Here is a 17738-nt window from a genome sequence, read left to right as displayed (position 1 = left end):
ATCCTCCTGGGAACCCCGGGGTGTACGTCACACCTCCTGGTTGTCCCGCTCTGAGACAAGGAGCCGCCGGGCTTCGCATTCCCACAGCAGCCAGTCGTGGGCTGAGGACACCTGGGGCCTTGGGAACTCCCTGGCTTCTCTTTGGATTACCATTTGGAGCTGCTTGGGAATCGCGCCGCCACACACACCCGAGTGCAGGTGTCTTCTGCACAGACTGCGGGCCTCGCGCTTCTGAATGCCACTGGCTCGCCACCCACCCACGGGTGAACCTGGTCAGGGTGCTTTCTCTAAGGAGCCGACTCTGATCCGGGCGGGCTACCGGTGTCTCTGTTTGCTCGTTTCTTTCTTCCATTTCGGGAAAGTCTGCCTTACTGGGTGTGGAAATCTCCTATGCCTTTCCTCGCCTATTCTGTCAGCTTTAAAATTCTCTTTCAGTTGCCACCCTCACAGATGGATTAGGAAACTCTTTCCGGTGCACTCATTAGTGAAATGACCTCAAGGAAGCTCGAATCCAATATCTAATCGCCGGCTTTTAGCAAGTCCACACCCGAGGGTGGTTGGGGTCCAATCCAGCCCCGGGCCAGGCCCAGGCCCCTTGGACTGGGCCACAGGAGGACACGGAGCAGGGTCCCGGCCCCCACGGGAGCGGTGCCGGCAGTTCTCCAAGGGCTTGGGGGTTTTCCAGAGGTAGGAGATGGAGGGGACTGATTTCTTCAGCGCCCCCCAAACCACCCCGCCCCACCCCAGCCATGGGACACATCCCGAGAGACGCCCCTACACTCGCTCCCCTCCCCCATGCGCTGTGCCCCAGCCCTGGCCCTGGGGAATAGGCGGCAGCCCACCCACAGGGCGGGGGCGCAGCTGACAGGGGTTGTGCGGGAGGGCGGCCCCTGGCTGGGGTCAAAGGGTGAGCGCGCGTGCGCAGTCAGCGGCAGCGCGCTGGGGGTGGGGACGGGTAGGTGAAGGAGGCGAGGTGAGGAGAGGAGGGGGGCTGGAAGGTCTCCACCTTGGCGGGTCCAGCCGTGGAGGCGCATCGTGTCTGTGTGTCTGTGTGTGTGTGTGTGTGTGTGTGTGTGTGTGTAGACAGCCCCCCACCCCACCCCACCCCGCCCCGTCCCTCACCTCAGTCCTCCGGAGTCCGCCCGACCGGGCCGGCCAACTGCACAGGCCCGGCGCGGGTCAGCGCTATCGCGGGGAAGCGCAGTGAGGCTGGCCTCTTGAGCGGGACAGGGGCGCCCTCCGCGGTCTAGGGCCACACCACCCCGAACGCGCCCCATCTCGTCTGATCTCCGAAGCTAAGCAGCGTCGGGCCTGGTTAGTACTTGGATGGGAGACCGCCTGGGAATCCCGGGTGCCCTAGGCTTTTTTTTTTTTTTTTTTTTTTTTTTTGCCTGTTGCTCTGTCCCCTTGCCGGGAGCGCGGCGGGGCGGCCGTCCGGCGGATCACCACCACCCTCAGCGCCCGCCGCGGTGCCTGCCGCCCCAGCCCGCACCGTGGGGCCTCCTCTTGTCCCAAGCCGGGACACCGCCGCCACGGGGCAGCATGCGTGCCATCTGGACTGTCCGGTCTCAGTCCAAAGGTCTGGTCTGTGGGAAACGACACGCTGGAGGAAACCTGGAGAGTCTGAGAGGGGAGGGAGTTCCGGAAGGATTCCAGGATGTCACTTTGAGCGAGTATGTGACCAGAACTCGTCCCGTTGCTTTTGGGGTTCTATGGGCTACACGTAGGAATCTCTGGTGGTGGCACTGGAGGTTGGGGGATCCGGAGTCACACCCAGACCTGCTCGACAGGCCTCCTTTTACTTTTCTTTTCGGATTCATGTTCTTAGAAAGTGTCTCTTATCTCTATTATTGCATTTCCTTTTCTCTCTCCTTTCTAGCAGATGATGGGAGTACAAGTATTGAGGTGACATGTGTTGCCCGTGCCCCCCTCCCCCCTGTCTCCTTATTTATTTCTCATTCTCTCCCAGCGTATTGTGGGGGTACCAATGTTCAGGTCGGGTGCATTGCTCTTTCCCCGCCTCCCCCCTCGGGTCAGAGCTTCAAGTGCGCCCATCCCCCAGTCGGTGCGCACCCACCCCCTCCCTAATGGATGTGTATGCCCACCCCCTCCCCACGCCCGCCCGACACCCACCCGATGAAGGTGATTCCTCGCTGTCCACTTAGGTGTCCATCCGTTCCTACCAATTTGCCGGTGAGCGCGCGCACGTGGTGCTCGTGTGTCCGTTCTTGGGACACCTGGCCTACTGGAACGGGTTCCAGCTCTGGCCAGGAGAACACGAGAGGCGCCCCCTCACCGCTGCTCCTCACAGCCGAATGGCACTCCGTGGTGTCCACGCGCCACATGTTACTAATGCACTCCTGGATGGATGGGCACTCGGGTCGCTTCCACATCTTTGCGATTGTGAATTGTGCCCTAACTGTCACCCTACCCCTTACCCAGCCCGTCTCCTCTGCCCCTGCCTGACGCGCTCCTCCCCCGCCAGGCCCGTCACTGTCCTCGGCCCCTGCCCCTGCCTGACCGGCCCCTTCCCGCCCCGGCCCGTCACCGTCACCGTCACCGTCACCGTCCTCTGCCCCTGCCTGACAGGCTCCTCTCCGCCCGGCCCACCACCTGGGCCACTGCCTGACTCGCTCCTCCCCGGCCAGGCCCGTCACTGTCCTGGGCCCCCGCCTGACCGGCTCCTTTCCGCCCGGCCTGTCACCGTCCTCGGCCCCTGCCTGACACGCTCCTCCCCGCCCGTCACCGTCCTCGGCCCCTGCCTGACCGGCTCCTCCGTCGCCTGGGCCTTCCAGGGGCTTGGTGTGGACGCTGCTTCCAGGAAGCCCTCCAGGAACCCGGCAGCAGGGCGGCCGCAGCAGTCTGGCGCAGGCATCGCTAAGTCGCCTGCCTGCCGGGGACGGGGACGTGCCCCGCTGTGCCGCGGGGGCCCAGCCTGGTGTCTTCCCTGAGGCCCTGGGGCTGCCGCTCCCCGCAAGGGGAGAGCCTCGGAGGTGGGGACCGCCTCCTGATGGGGACGTCCACGCAGCTCTCCACGTCGGATTCCGGGGCTCTCTGTCCTGCCTGAAGGCCCAGCTGGCCTGCGGGTCCTTAGAATGGCAGGAACATCCTCAAACTGAGATTGCGAGTCCGGGGGTTGTCTGCACTTTTGTGCTGGGCACCCCAGGGAGGCCCAGGGGCTGGCTGGACAACGCGGTCTGCTCGGGTGCTTTGGAGGAGCAACCGATGCCCTTTGGACTTTGGTAGCAGCGTCTCAGGTGTCTCTGAGCCCTGCGCCATGTCGGGGAGGAGGCGGGAGGGGCCGCGACCTGCAGTCGTGTTCCCGGGGTGGCACGGGATGTGGCTTCTTCCACAGGCTGCTTGGCCTGGGCTCCCTGCACCTGGGCCTTTGGGGGACTGGCCCTGTGCTTGCCAACGCTTCCTGCAGGGACCCGGAGCTGGGAGGTGGCATCTCCCAGCCCTGGGCCGGGCAGAGCCCCAGCGGGCCATGCCCACAACCTCTCTCAGCACGGGTCCCCCAGAAGGCTCCTTTGGGACCAGGATTCTCCTGCGGGTGACTTCTTAAAGTCTGGCCCCTGGATGGAGGGGCACCGGGAGCAGAGGAGCCGGAAGCGGAAGGGGGTGCCCATGCGAGGGGACATTTTCAGGCCAAGTACCAGCTTCAGCCTGATCCTCCTGGGAACCCCGGGGTGTACGTCGTCACACCTCCTGGTTGTCCCGCTCTGAGACAAGGAGCCGGGCTTCGCATTCCCACAGCAGCCAGTCGTGGGCTGAGGACACCTGGGGCCTTGGGAACTCCCTGGCTTCTCTTTGGATTACCATTTGGAGCTGCTTGTGAATCGTGCCGCCACACACACCCGAGTGCAGGTGTCTTCTGCACAGACTGCGGGCCTCGCGCTTCTGAATGCCACTGGCTCGCCACCCACCCACGGGTGAACCTGGTCAGGGTGCTTTCTCTAAGGAGCCGACTCTGATCCGGGCGGGCTACCGGTGTCTCTGTTTGCTCGTTTCTTTCTTCCATTTCGGGAAAGTCTGCCTTGCTGGGTGTGGAAATCTCCTATGCCTTCCCTCGCCTATTCTGTCAGCTTTCAAATTCTCTTTCAGTTGCCACCCTCACAGATGGATTAGGAAACTCTTTCCGGTGCACTCATTAGTGAAATGACCTCAAGGAAGCTGGAATCCAATATCTAATCGCCGATTTTTAGCGAGTCCACACGCCAGGGTGGTCGGGGTCCAATGCAGCCCCGGCCAGGCCCAGGCCCCTTGGACTGGGCCACAGGAGGACACAGAGGAGGGTCCCGGCCCCCACGGTAGCGGTGCCGGCAGTTCTCCAAGGGCTTGGGCGTTTTCCAGAGGTGGGAGATGGAGGGGACTGATTTCTTCAGCGCCCCACAAACCACGCCACCCCACCCCACCCCACCCCACCCATGGGACACATCCCCAGAGAGAGATGCCCCATACACTCGCTCCCCTCCCCCTTGCGCTGTGCCCCAGCCCTGGCCCGGGGGAATAGGCGGCAGCCCACCCACAGGGCGGGGGGAGGGGGGCACAGCTGAAAGCGGTTGTGGGGGAGGGCGGCCCCTGGCTGGGGTCAGAGGGCGAGCGCCGGGCGCGTGCGCAGTCAGCGGCGGCGACGCGCTGGGGGTGGGCGGCGGGTAGGTGAAGGAGGCCAGGCGGGGAGAGGAGGGGGGCTGGAAGGTCTCCACCTTGGCGAGTCCAGCCGTGGAGGCGCATCTTGTGTGAGTGTGAGTGAGTGTGAGTGTGTGTGTGTGTAGAGAGAGACAGCCCCCCGCCCCGCCCCGCCCCGCCCATCACCCCGGTCCCTCGGAGCCCGCCGGACCCGGCCGCCGGCGAACTCAACAGGCCCGGCCCGGCGCGGGGCCTGGGGCGGGAGGCGGCGGCGGGGAAGCGCAGAGAGGCTCGGCTTCTTGAGCGGGGCAGGGGCGCCCTCCGCCGTCTAGGGCCACACCACCCTGAACGCCCCCCATCTCCTCTGGTCTCGGAAGCTAAGCAGGGTCGGGCCTCGTTAGTACTTGGATGGGAGACCGCCCGGGAATCACGGGTGCCCTAGGCGGCGGCTTTTTTTTTTTTTTGCCTCTCGTTCTGTCCCCTTTCTGGGAGCGCGGCGGCGGCCCGGGGTGGGGGTCACCCCCACCCTCAGCGCCCGCCGCTGTGCCTGGCGCCCCAGCCCGCACCGTGGGGCCTCCTCTTGTCCCAAGCCGCGACACCGCCGCCACGCGGCAGCACGCGTGGCATCTGGACTGTCAGGTCTCAGACCAAAGGTCTGCTCTGTGGGAACCGACACGCTGGAGGAAACCTTGAGAGTCTGAGAGGGGAGGGAGTTCCAGAAGAAGGCCAGGATGTCATTTTGAGGGAGTATGTGACCAGAACTCGTCCCGTTGCTTTTGGGGTTCTACGGGCTCCACGTAGGAATCTTTGGTGGTGGCACCTGATGTTGGGGGATCCGGAGTCACACCCAGACCTGCTCCACAGGCCTCCTTTTACTTTTCTCTTCGGATTCATTATTTTTAAAAAGTGTCTCTTACCTCTATTATTGCATTTTCTTTTTTTTTTTTTTCTTTTTTTTTTTTTTTTTTTGAGACAGAGTCTCACTTTGTTGTCCAGGCTAGAGTGAGTGCCGTGGCGTCACCCTAGCTCACAGCAACCTCAAACTCCTGGGCTCGAGTGATCCTTCTGCCTCAGCCTCCCGAGTAGCTGGGACTACAGGCATGCGCCACTATGCCCGGCTAATTTTTTTTTATATATATATATATATCAGTTGGCCAATCAATTTCTTTCTATTTATAGTAGAGACGGGGTCTCGCTCTTGCTCAGGCTGGTTTTGAACTCCTGACCTTGAGCAATCCACCCGCCTCGGCCTCCCAAGAGCTAGGATTACAGGCGTGAGCCACCGCGCCCGGCCTCTATTATTGCATTTTCTTTTCTCTCTCTTTTCAAGCAGATGATGGGAGTACAAGTATTCAGGTGACATGTGTTGCCCGTGCCCCCCTCCCCCCTGTGTTCTTATTCATTTACCTCTCATGTTGTATACCTCCAGCGTATTGTGGGGGTACCAATGTTAAGGTCGGGTACGTTGCCCTCTCCCAGCCTCCCCCCTCGGGTCATTAGCTTCAAGTGCGCCCATGCCCCAGTCGGTGCGCACCCACCCCATTCCTAATGGATGTGTATGCCCATCCCCTCCCCCCACCCGCCCGACACCCACCCGAGGAAGGGGATTCCTCTCTGTCCACTTAGGTGTCCATCCGTTCGTACCAATTTGCCGGTGAGCGCGCTCACGTGGTGCTCGTGTGTCCATTCTTGGGATACTTGGCTTACTGGAACGGGTTCCAGCTCTGGCCAGGAGAACACGAGAGGTGCCCTCTCACCGCTGCTCCTCACAGCCGAATGGCACTCCGTGGTGTCCACGCGCCACATTTTATTAATGCACTCCTGGATGGATGGGCACTCGGGTCGCTTCCACATCTTTGCGATTGTGAATTGTGCCCTAACTGTAACCCTAACCCTTACCCAGCCCGTCTCCTCTGCCCCTGCCTGACTCGCTCCTCCCCGGCCAGGCCCGTCACTGTCCTGGGCCCCCGCCTGACCGGCTCCTTCCCGCCCGGCCTGTCACCGTCCTCTGCCCCTGCCTGACATGCTCCTTCCCGCCCGGCCTCTCACCGTCCTCGGCCCCTGCCTGACCGGCTGGCTCCTCCGTCGCCTGGGCCTTCCAAGGGCTTGGTGTGGACGCTGCTTCCAGGAAGCCCTCCAGAAACCCGGCAGCAGGGTGGCCGCAGCAGTCTCCAGCAGCCGTCCCTAAGGCGCTTGTGCGGGGAACGTGCCCCCCCGCTGTGCCCCCTCCCCCCCCCCGCTGTGCCGTGGGGGGGCCCAGCCTGGTGTCTTGCCTGAGGCCCTGGGGCTGCCGCTCCCCGCAAGGGGAGAGCCCCGGAGGTGGGGACCGCCTCCTGATGGGGACGTACACGCAGCTCTCCACGTCGGATTCCGGGGCTCTCTGTCCTGCCCGAAGGCCCAGCTGGCCTGCGGGTCCTTAGAGTGGCAAAAACATCCGAAAACTGAGACTGAGGGTCCGGTGGGTGTCTGCACTTTTGTGCTGGGCACCCCAGGGAGGCCCGGGGGCTGGCTGGACAACGTGGTCTGCTGGGCGGGGGGTTTGGAGGAGCAACCGATGCCCTTTGCACTTTGGGTAGCAAGGGTCTGAGGTGTCTCTGAGCCCTGTGCCATGTCGGTGGAGGGGTGGGGGCGGGGGGTGGGGGGGAAGAGGAGGAGGAGGAGGTGGGAAGGGCCGGGGCCTGCAGTCCTGTTCCCGGGGTGGCACGGCAAGTGGCTTCTTCCACAGGCTGCTTGGCCTGGGCTCCCTGTACCTGGGCCTTTGGAGGACTGGCCCTGTGCTTGCCAACACTTCCTGCAGGGACCCAGAGCTGGGAGGTGGCGTCTCTCAGCCCTGGGTCGGGCAGAGCCCCAGCGGGCCATGCCCACAACCTCTCTCAGCACCGGTCCCCCAGAAGGCTCCTTTGGGACCAGGATTCTCTTGCGGTGACTCTTTAAGGTCTGGCCCCTGGATGGAGGGGCACCAGGAGTAGAGGAGCAGGAAGGGGAAGGGGGTGGCCATGCGAGGGGACACTTTGCGGCCAAGTCCCAGCTTCAGCCTGATCCTCCTGGGAACCCCGCTCTGAGACAAGGAGCCGGGCTTCGCATTCCCACAGCAGCCAGTCGTGGGCTGAGGACACCTGGGGCGTTGGGAACTCCCTGGCTTCTCCTTGGTTTAACATCTGGAGCTGCTTGGGAATCGCGCCGCCACACACACCCGAGTGCAGGTGTCTTCCGCACAGACTGCGGGCCTCGCTCTTCTGAATGCCGCTAGCTCGCCACCCACCCACGGGTGAACCTGGTCAGGGTGCTTTCTCTCGGGGGCAGACTCTGATCCGGGCGGGCTACCGGTGTCTCTGTTTGCTCGTTTCTTTCTTCCATTTCGGGAAAGGCTTCCTTGCTGGGTGTGGAAATCTCCTATGCCTTCCCTCGCCTATTCTGTCAGCTTTCAAATTCTCTTTCAGTTGCCACCCTCACAGATGGATTAGGAAACTCTTTCCGGTGCACTCATTAGTGAAATGACCTCAAGGAAGCTGGAATCCAATATCTAATGGCCGATTTTTGGCGAGTCCACACGCCAGGGTGGTCGGGGTCCAATGCAGCCCCGGCCAGGCCCAGGCCCCTTGGACTGGGCCACAGGAGGACACAGAGGAGGGTCCCGGCCCCCACGGTAGCGGTGCCGGCAGTTCTCCAAGGGCTTGGGCGTTTTCCAGAGGTGGGAGATGGAGGGGACTGATTTCTTCAGCGCCCCACAAACCACGCCACCCCACCCCACCCCACCCCACCCATGGGACACATCCCCAGAGAGAGATGCCCCATACACTCGCTCCCCTCCCCCTTGCGCTGTGCCCCAGCCCTGGCCCGGGGGAATAGGCGGCAGCCCACCCACAGGGCGGGGGGAGGGGGGCACAGCTGAAAGCGGTTGTGGGGGAGGGCGGCCCCTGGCTGGGGTCAGAGGGCGAGCGCCGGGCGCGTGCGCAGTCAGCGGCGGCGACGCGCTGGGGGTGGGCGGCGGGTAGGTGAAGGAGGCCAGGCGGGGAGAGGAGGGGGGCTGGAAGGTCTCCACCTTGGCGAGTCCAGCCGTGGAGGCGCATCTTGTGTGAGTGTGAGTGAGTGTGAGTGTGTGTGTGTGTAGAGAGAGACAGCCCCCCGCCCCGCCCCGCCCCGCCCATCACCCCGGTCCCTCGGAGCCCGCCGGACCCGGCCGCCGGCGAACTCAACAGGCCCGGCCCGGCGCGGGGCCTGGGGCGGGAGGCGGCGGCGGGGAAGCGCAGAGAGGCTCGGCTTCTTGAGCGGGGCAGGGGCGCCCTCCGCCGTCTAGGGCCACACCACCCTGAACGCCCCCCATCTCCTCTGGTCTCGGAAGCTAAGCAGGGTCGGGCCTCGTTAGTACTTGGATGGGAGACCGCCCGGGAATCACGGGTGCCCTAGGCGGCGGCTTTTTTTTTTTTTTTGCCTCTCGTTCTGTCCCCTTTCTGGGAGCGCGGCGGCGGCCCGGGGTGGGGGTCACCCCCACCCTCAGCGCCCGCCGCTGTGCCTGGCGCCCCAGCCCGCACCGTGGGGCCTCCTCTTGTCCCAAGCCGCGACACCGCCGCCACGCGGCAGCACGCGTGGCATCTGGACTGTCAGGTCTCAGACCAAAGGTCTGCTCTGTGGGAACCGACACGCTGGAGGAAACCTTGAGAGTCTGAGAGGGGAGGGAGTTCCAGAAGAAGGCCAGGATGTCATTTTGAGGGAGTATGTGACCAGAACTCGTCCCGTTGCTTTTGGGGTTCTACGGGCTCCACGTAGGAATCTTTGGTGGTGGCACCTGATGTTGGGGGATCCGGAGTCACACCCAGACCTGCTCCACAGGCCTCCTTTTACTTTTCTCTTCGGATTCATTATTTTTAAAAAGTGTCTCTTACCTCTATTATTGCATTTTCTTTTTTTTTTTTTTCTTTTTTTTTTTTTTTTTTTGAGACAGAGTCTCACTTTGTTGTCCAGGCTAGAGTGAGTGCCGTGGCGTCACCCTAGCTCACAGCAACCTCAAACTCCTGGGCTCGAGTGATCCTTCTGCCTCAGCCTCCCGAGTAGCTGGGACTACAGGCATGCGCCACTATGCCCGGCTAATTTTTTTTTATATATATATATATATCAGTTGGCCAATCAATTTCTTTCTATTTATAGTAGAGACGGGGTCTCGCTCTTGCTCAGGCTGGTTTTGAACTCCTGACCTTGAGCAATCCACCCGCCTCGGCCTCCCAAGAGCTAGGATTACAGGCGTGAGCCACCGCGCCCGGCCTCTATTATTGCATTTTCTTTTCTCTCTCTTTTCAAGCAGATGATGGGAGTACAAGTATTCAGGTGACATGTGTTGCCCGTGCCCCCCTCCCCCCTGTGTTCTTATTCATTTACCTCTCATGTTGTATACCTCCAGCGTATTGTGGGGGTACCAATGTTAAGGTCGGGTACGTTGCCCTCTCCCAGCCTCCCCCCTCGGGTCATTAGCTTCAAGTGCGCCCATGCCCCAGTCGGTGCGCACCCACCCCATTCCTAATGGATGTGTATGCCCATCCCCTCCCCCCACCCGCCCGACACCCACCCGAGGAAGGGGATTCCTCTCTGTCCACTTAGGTGTCCATCCGTTCGTACCAATTTGCCGGTGAGCGCGCTCACGTGGTGCTCGTGTGTCCATTCTTGGGATACTTGGCTTACTGGAACGGGTTCCAGCTCTGGCCAGGAGAACACGAGAGGTGCCCTCTCACCGCTGCTCCTCACAGCCGAATGGCACTCCGTGGTGTCCACGCGCCACATTTTATTAATGCACTCCTGGATGGATGGGCACTCGGGTCGCTTCCACATCTTTGCGATTGTGAATTGTGCCCTAACTGTAACCCTAACCCTTACCCAGCCCGTCTCCTCTGCCCCTGCCTGACTCGCTCCTCCCCGGCCAGGCCCGTCACTGTCCTGGGCCCCCGCCTGACCGGCTCCTTCCCGCCCGGCCTGTCACCGTCCTCTGCCCCTGCCTGACATGCTCCTTCCCGCCCGGCCTCTCACCGTCCTCGGCCCCTGCCTGACCGGCTGGCTCCTCCGTCGCCTGGGCCTTCCAAGGGCTTGGTGTGGACGCTGCTTCCAGGAAGCCCTCCAGAAACCCGGCAGCAGGGTGGCCGCAGCAGTCTCCAGCAGCCGTCCCTAAGGCGCTTGTGCGGGGAACGTGCCCCCCCGCTGTGCCCCCTCCCCCCCCCCCCCCGCTGTGCCGTGGGGGGGCCCAGCCTGGTGTCTTGCCTGAGGCCCTGGGGCTGCCGCTCCCCGCAAGGGGAGAGCCCCGGAGGTGGGGACCGCCTCCTGATGGGGACGTACACGCAGCTCTCCACGTCGGATTCCGGGGCTCTCTGTCCTGCCCGAAGGCCCAGCTGGCCTGCGGGTCCTTAGAGTGGCAAAAACATCCGAAAACTGAGACTGAGGGTCCGGTGGGTGTCTGCACTTTTGTGCTGGGCACCCCAGGGAGGCCCGGGGGCTGGCTGGACAACGTGGTCTGCTGGGCGGGGGGTTTGGAGGAGCAACCGATGCCCTTTGCACTTTGGGTAGCAAGGGTCTGAGGTGTCTCTGAGCCCTGTGCCATGTCGGTGGAGGGGTGGGGGCGGGGGGTGGGGGGGAAGAGGAGGAGGAGGAGGTGGGAAGGGCCGGGGCCTGCAGTCCTGTTCCCGGGGTGGCACGGCAAGTGGCTTCTTCCACAGGCTGCTTGGCCTGGGCTCCCTGTACCTGGGCCTTTGGAGGACTGGCCCTGTGCTTGCCAACACTTCCTGCAGGGACCCAGAGCTGGGAGGTGGCGTCTCTCAGCCCTGGGTCGGGCAGAGCCCCAGCGGGCCATGCCCACAACCTCTCTCAGCACCGGTCCCCCAGAAGGCTCCTTTGGGACCAGGATTCTCTTGCGGTGACTCTTTAAGGTCTGGCCCCTGGATGGAGGGGCACCAGGAGTAGAGGAGCAGGAAGGGGAAGGGGGTGGCCATGCGAGGGGACACTTTGCGGCCAAGTCCCAGCTTCAGCCTGATCCTCCTGGGAACCCCGCTCTGAGACAAGGAGCCGGGCTTCGCATTCCCACAGCAGCCAGTCGTGGGCTGAGGACACCTGGGGCGTTGGGAACTCCCTGGCTTCTCCTTGGTTTAACATCTGGAGCTGCTTGGGAATCGCGCCGCCACACACACCCGAGTGCAGGTGTCTTCCGCACAGACTGCGGGCCTCGCTCTTCTGAATGCCGCTAGCTCGCCACCCACCCACGGGTGAACCTGGTCAGGGTGCTTTCTCTCGGGGGCAGACTCTGATCCGGGCGGGCTACCGGTGTCTCTGTTTGCTCGTTTCTTTCTTCCATTTCGGGAAAGGCTTCCTTGCTGGGTGTGGAAATCTCCTATGCCTTCCCTCGCCTATTCTGTCAGCTTTCAAATTCTCTTTCAGTTGCCACCCTCACAGATGGATTAGGAAACTCTTTCCGGTGCACTCATTAGTGAAATGACCTCAAGGAAGCTGGAATCCAATATCTAATGGCCGATTTTTGGCGAGTCCACACGCCAGGGTGGTCGGGGTCCAATGCAGCCCCGGCCAGGCCCAGGCCCCTTGGACTGGGCCACAGGAGGACACAGAGGAGGGTCCCGGCCCCCACGGTAGCGGTGCCGGCAGTTCTCCAAGGGCTTGGGCGTTTTCCAGAGGTGGGAGATGGAGGGGACTGATTTCTTCAGCGCCCCACAAACCACGCCACCCCACCCCACCCCACCCCACCCATGGGACACATCCCCAGAGAGAGATGCCCCATACACTCGCTCCCCTCCCCCTTGCGCTGTGCCCCAGCCCTGGCCCGGGGGAATAGGCGGCAGCCCACCCACAGGGCGGGGGGAGGGGGGCACAGCTGAAAGCGGTTGTGGGGGAGGGCGGCCCCTGGCTGGGGTCAGAGGGCGAGCGCCGGGCGCGTGCGCAGTCAGCGGCGGCGACGCGCTGGGGGTGGGCGGCGGGTAGGTGAAGGAGGCCAGGCGGGGAGAGGAGGGGGGCTGGAAGGTCTCCACCTTGGCGAGTCCAGCCGTGGAGGCGCATCTTGTGTGAGTGTGAGTGAGTGTGAGTGTGTGTGTGTGTAGAGAGAGACAGCCCCCCGCCCCGCCCCGCCCCGCCCATCACCCCGGTCCCTCGGAGCCCGCCGGACCCGGCCGCCGGCGAACTCAACAGGCCCGGCCCGGCGCGGGGCCTGGGGCGGGAGGCGGCGGCGGGGAAGCGCAGAGAGGCTCGGCTTCTTGAGCGGGGCAGGGGCGCCCTCCGCCGTCTAGGGCCACACCACCCTGAACGCCCCCCATCTCCTCTGGTCTCGGAAGCTAAGCAGGGTCGGGCCTCGTTAGTACTTGGATGGGAGACCGCCCGGGAATCACGGGTGCCCTAGGCGGCGGCTTTTTTTTTTTTTTTTGCCTCTCGTTCTGTCCCCTTTCTGGGAGCGCGGCGGCGGCCCGGGGTGGGGGTCACCCCCACCCTCAGCGCCCGCCGCTGTGCCTGGCGCCCCAGCCCGCACCGTGGGGCCTCCTCTTGTCCCAAGCCGCGACACCGCCGCCACGCGGCAGCACGCGTGGCATCTGGACTGTCAGGTCTCAGACCAAAGGTCTGCTCTGTGGGAACCGACACGCTGGAGGAAACCTTGAGAGTCTGAGAGGGGAGGGAGTTCCAGAAGAAGGCCAGGATGTCATTTTGAGGGAGTATGTGACCAGAACTCGTCCCGTTGCTTTTGGGGTTCTACGGGCTCCACGTAGGAATCTTTGGTGGTGGCACCTGATGTTGGGGGATCCGGAGTCACACCCAGACCTGCTCCACAGGCCTCCTTTTACTTTTCTCTTCGGATTCATTATTTTTAAAAAGTGTCTCTTACCTCTATTATTGCATTTTCTTTTTTTTTTTTTCTTTTTTTTTTTTTTTTTTTGAGACAGAGTCTCACTTTGTTGTCCAGGCTAGAGTGAGTGCCGTGGCGTCACCCTAGCTCACAGCAACCTCAAACTCCTGGGCTCGAGTGATCCTTCTGCCTCAGCCTCCCGAGTAGCTGGGACTACAGGCATGCGCCACTATGCCCGGCTAATTTTTTTTTATATATATATATATATCAGTTGGCCAATCAATTTCTTTCTATTTATAGTAGAGACGGGGTCTCGCTCTTGCTCAGGCTGGTTTTGAACTCCTGACCTTGAGCAATCCACCCGCCTCGGCCTCCCAAGAGCTAGGATTACAGGCGTGAGCCACCGCGCCCGGCCTCTATTATTGCATTTTCTTTTCTCTCTCTTTTCAAGCAGATGATGGGAGTACAAGTATTCAGGTGACATGTGTTGCCCGTGCCCCCCTCCCCCCTGTGTTCTTATTCATTTACCTCTCATGTTGTATACCTCCAGCGTATTGTGGGGGTACCAATGTTAAGGTCGGGTACGTTGCCCTCTCCCAGCCTCCCCCCTCGGGTCATTAGCTTCAAGTGCGCCCATGCCCCAGTCGGTGCGCACCCACCCCATTCCTAATGGATGTGTATGCCCATCCCCTCCCCCCACCCGCCCGACACCCACCCGAGGAAGGGGATTCCTCTCTGTCCACTTAGGTGTCCATCCGTTCGTACCAATTTGCCGGTGAGCGCGCTCACGTGGTGCTCGTGTGTCCATTCTTGGGATACTTGGCTTACTGGAACGGGTTCCAGCTCTGGCCAGGAGAACACGAGAGGTGCCCTCTCACCGCTGCTCCTCACAGCCGAATGGCACTCCGTGGTGTCCACGCGCCACATTTTATTAATGCACTCCTGGATGGATGGGCACTCGGGTCGCTTCCACATCTTTGCGATTGTGAATTGTGCCCTAACTGTAACCCTAACCCTTACCCAGCCCGTCTCCTCTGCCCCTGCCTGACTCGCTCCTCCCCGGCCAGGCCCGTCACTGTCCTGGGCCCCCGCCTGACCGGCTCCTTCCCGCCCGGCCTGTCACCGTCCTCTGCCCCTGCCTGACATGCTCCTTCCCGCCCGGCCTCTCACCGTCCTCGGCCCCTGCCTGACCGGCTGGCTCCTCCGTCGCCTGGGCCTTCCAAGGGCTTGGTGTGGACGCTGCTTCCAGGAAGCCCTCCAGAAACCCGGCAGCAGGGTGGCCGCAGCAGTCTCCAGCAGCCGTCCCTAAGGCGCTTGTGCGGGGATCGTGCCCCCCCCGCTGTGCCCCCTCCCCCCCCCCCCCCGCTGTGCCGTGGGGGGGCCCAGCCTGGTGTCTTGCCTGAGGCCCTGGGGCTGCCGCTCCCCGCAAGGGGAGAGCCCCGGAGGTGGGGACCGCCTCCTGATGGGGACGTACACGCAGCTCTCCACGTCGGATTCCGGGGCTCTCTGTCCTGCCCGAAGGCCCAGCTGGCCTGCGGGTCCTTAGAGTGGCAAAAACATCCGAAAACTGAGACTGAGGGTCCGGTGGGTGTCTGCACTTTTGTGCTGGGCACCCCAGGGAGGCCCGGGGGCTGGCTGGACAACGTGGTCTGCTGGGCGGGGGGTTTGGAGGAGCAACCGATGCCCTTTGCACTTTGGGTAGCAAGGGTCTGAGGTGTCTCTGAGCCCTGTGCCATGTCGGTGGAGGGGTGGGGGCGGGGGGTGGGGGGGAAGAGGAGGAGGAGGAGGTGGGAAGGGCCGGGGCCTGCAGTCCTGTTCCCGGGGTGGCACGGCAAGTGGCTTCTTCCACAGGCTGCTTGGCCTGGGCTCCCTGTACCTGGGCCTTTGGAGGACTGGCCCTGTGCTTGCCAACACTTCCTGCAGGGACCCAGAGCTGGGAGGTGGCGTCTCTCAGCCCTGGGTCGGGCAGAGCCCCAGCGGGCCATGCCCACAACCTCTCTCAGCACCGGTCCCCCAGAAGGCTCCTTTGGGACCAGGATTCTCTTGCGGTGACTCTTTAAGGTCTGGCCCCTGGATGGAGGGGCACCAGGAGTAGAGGAGCAGGAAGGGGAAGGGGGTGGCCATGCGAGGGGACACTTTGCGGCCAAGTCCCAGCTTCAGCCTGATCCTCCTGGGAACCCCGCTCTGAGACAAGGAGCCGGGCTTCGCATTCCCACAGCAGCCAGTCGTGGGCTGAGGACACCTGGGGCGTTGGGAACTCCCTGGCTTCTCCTTGGTTTAACATCTGGAGCTGCTTGGGAATCGCGCCGCCACACACACCCGAGTGCAGGTGTCTTCCGCACAGACTGCGGGCCTCGCTCTTCTGAATGCCGCTAGCTCGCCACCCACCCACGGGTGAACCTGGTCAGGGTGCTTTCTCTCGGGGGCAGACTCTGATCCGGGCGGGCTACCGGTGTCTCTGTTTGCTCGTTTCTTTCTTCCATTTCGGGAAAGGCTTCCTTGCTGGGTGTGGAAATCTCCTATGCCTTCCCTCGCCTATTCTGTCAGCTTTCAAATTCTCTTTCAGTTGCCACCCTCACAGATGGATTAGGAAACTCTTTCCGGTGCACTCATTAGTGAAATGACCTCAAGGAAGCTGGAATCCAATATCTAATCGCCGATTTTTAGCGAGTCCACACGCCAGGGTGGTCGGGGTCCAATGCAGCCCCGGCCAGGCCCAGGCCCCTTGGACTGGGCCACAGGAGGACACAGAGGAGGGTCCCGGCCCCCACGGTAGCGGTGCCGGCAGTTCTCCAAGGGCTTGGGCGTTTTCCAGAGGTGGGAGATGGAGGGGACTGATTTCTTCAGCGCCCCACAAACCACGCCACCCCACCCCACCCCACCCCACCCATGGGACACATCCCCAGAGAGAGATGCCCCATACACTCGCTCCCCTCCCCCTTGCGCTGTGCCCCAGCCCTGGCCCGGGGGAATAGGCGGCAGCCCACCCACAGGGCGGGGGGAGGGGGGCACAGCTGAAAGCGGTTGTGGGGGAGGGCGGCCCCTGGCTGGGGTCAGAGGGCGAGCGCCGGGCGCGTGCGCAGTCAGCGGCGGCGACGCGCTGGGGGTGGGCGGCGGGTAGGTGAAGGAGGCCAGGCGGGGAGAGGAGGGGGGCTGGAAGGTCTCCACCTTGGCGAGTCCAGCCGTGGAGGCGCATCTTGTGTGAGTGTGAGTGAGTGTGAGTGTGTGTGTGTGTAGAGAGAGACAGCCCCCCGCCCCGCCCCGCCCCGCCCATCACCCCGGTCCCTCGGAGCCCGCCGGACCCGGCCGCCGGCGAACTCAACAGGCCCGGCCCGGCGCGGGGCCTGGGGCGGGAGGCGGCGGCGGGGAAGCGCAGAGAGGCTCGGCTTCTTGAGCGGGGCAGGGGCGCCCTCCGCCGTCTAGGGCCACACCACCCTGAACGCCCCCCATCTCCTCTGGTCTCGGAAGCTAAGCAGGGTCGGGCCTCGTTAGTACTTGGATGGGAGACCGCCCGGGAATCACGGGTGCCCTAGGCGGCGGCTTTTTTTTTTTTTTTGCCTCTCGTTCTGTCCCCTTTCTGGGAGCGCGGCGGCGGCCCGGGGTGGGGGTCACCCCCACCCTCAGCGCCCGCCGCTGTGCCTGGCGCCCCAGCCCGCACCGTGGGGCCTCCTCTTGTCCCAAGCCGCGACACCGCCGCCACGCGGCAGCACGCGTGGCATCTGGACTGTCAGGTCTCAGACCAAAGGTCTGCTCTGTGGGAACCGACACGCTGGAGGAAACCTTGAGAGTCTGAGAGGGGAGGGAGTTCCAGAAGAAGGCCAGGATGTCATTTTGAGGGAGTATGTGACCAGAACTCGTCCCGTTGCTTTTGGGGTTCTACGGGCTCCACGTAGGAATCTTTGGTGGTGGCACCTGATGTTGGGGGATCCGGAGTCACACCCAGACCTGCTCCACAGGCCTCCTTTTACTTTTCTCTTCGGATTCATTATTTTTAAAAAGTGTCTCTTACCTCTATTATTGCATTTTCTTTTTTTTTTTTTTCTTTTTTTTTTTTTTTTTTTGAGACAGAGTCTCACTTTGTTGTCCAGGCTAGAGTGAGTGCCGTGGCGTCACCCTAGCTCACAGCAACCTCAAACTCCTGGGCTCGAGTGATCCTTCTGCCTCAGCCTCCCGAGTAGCTGGGACTACAGGCATGCGCCACTATGCCCGGCTAATTTTTTTTTATATATATATATATATCAGTTGGCCAATCAATTTCTTTCTATTTATAGTAGAGACGGGGTCTCGCTCTTGC

General features: G+C 62.6%; 5 pseudogenes; all 5 read left to right on the top strand.

Moving 5' to 3' along the window:
* Positions 1-1244: 1244 nt before the first annotated feature.
* LOC142866537 (uncharacterized) lies at positions 1245-1363 on the top strand (annotated as a pseudogene).
* Positions 1364-4955: 3592 nt separating this feature from the next.
* Positions 4956-5074, top strand: LOC142866688 (uncharacterized; annotated as a pseudogene).
* A 3846-nt stretch (positions 5075-8920) lies between these two features.
* On the top strand, positions 8921-9039 carry LOC142866687 (uncharacterized; annotated as a pseudogene).
* A 3851-nt stretch (positions 9040-12890) lies between these two features.
* LOC142866686 (uncharacterized) lies at positions 12891-13009 on the top strand (annotated as a pseudogene).
* Positions 13010-16861: 3852 nt separating this feature from the next.
* LOC142866685 (uncharacterized) lies at positions 16862-16980 on the top strand (annotated as a pseudogene).
* The last annotated feature ends 758 nt before the right edge of the window (positions 16981-17738 follow it).

The sequence above is a fragment of the Microcebus murinus genome, unplaced genomic scaffold (genome assembly GCF_040939455.1).
Source record: "Microcebus murinus isolate Inina unplaced genomic scaffold, M.murinus_Inina_mat1.0 scaf006_hap2_Mmur4.0, whole genome shotgun sequence".
Classification (NCBI taxonomy): domain Eukaryota; kingdom Metazoa; phylum Chordata; class Mammalia; order Primates; family Cheirogaleidae; genus Microcebus; species Microcebus murinus.
Note: the sequence above shows the minus strand (reverse complement) of the source record. Positions and strands in the feature narration are given on the sequence as shown.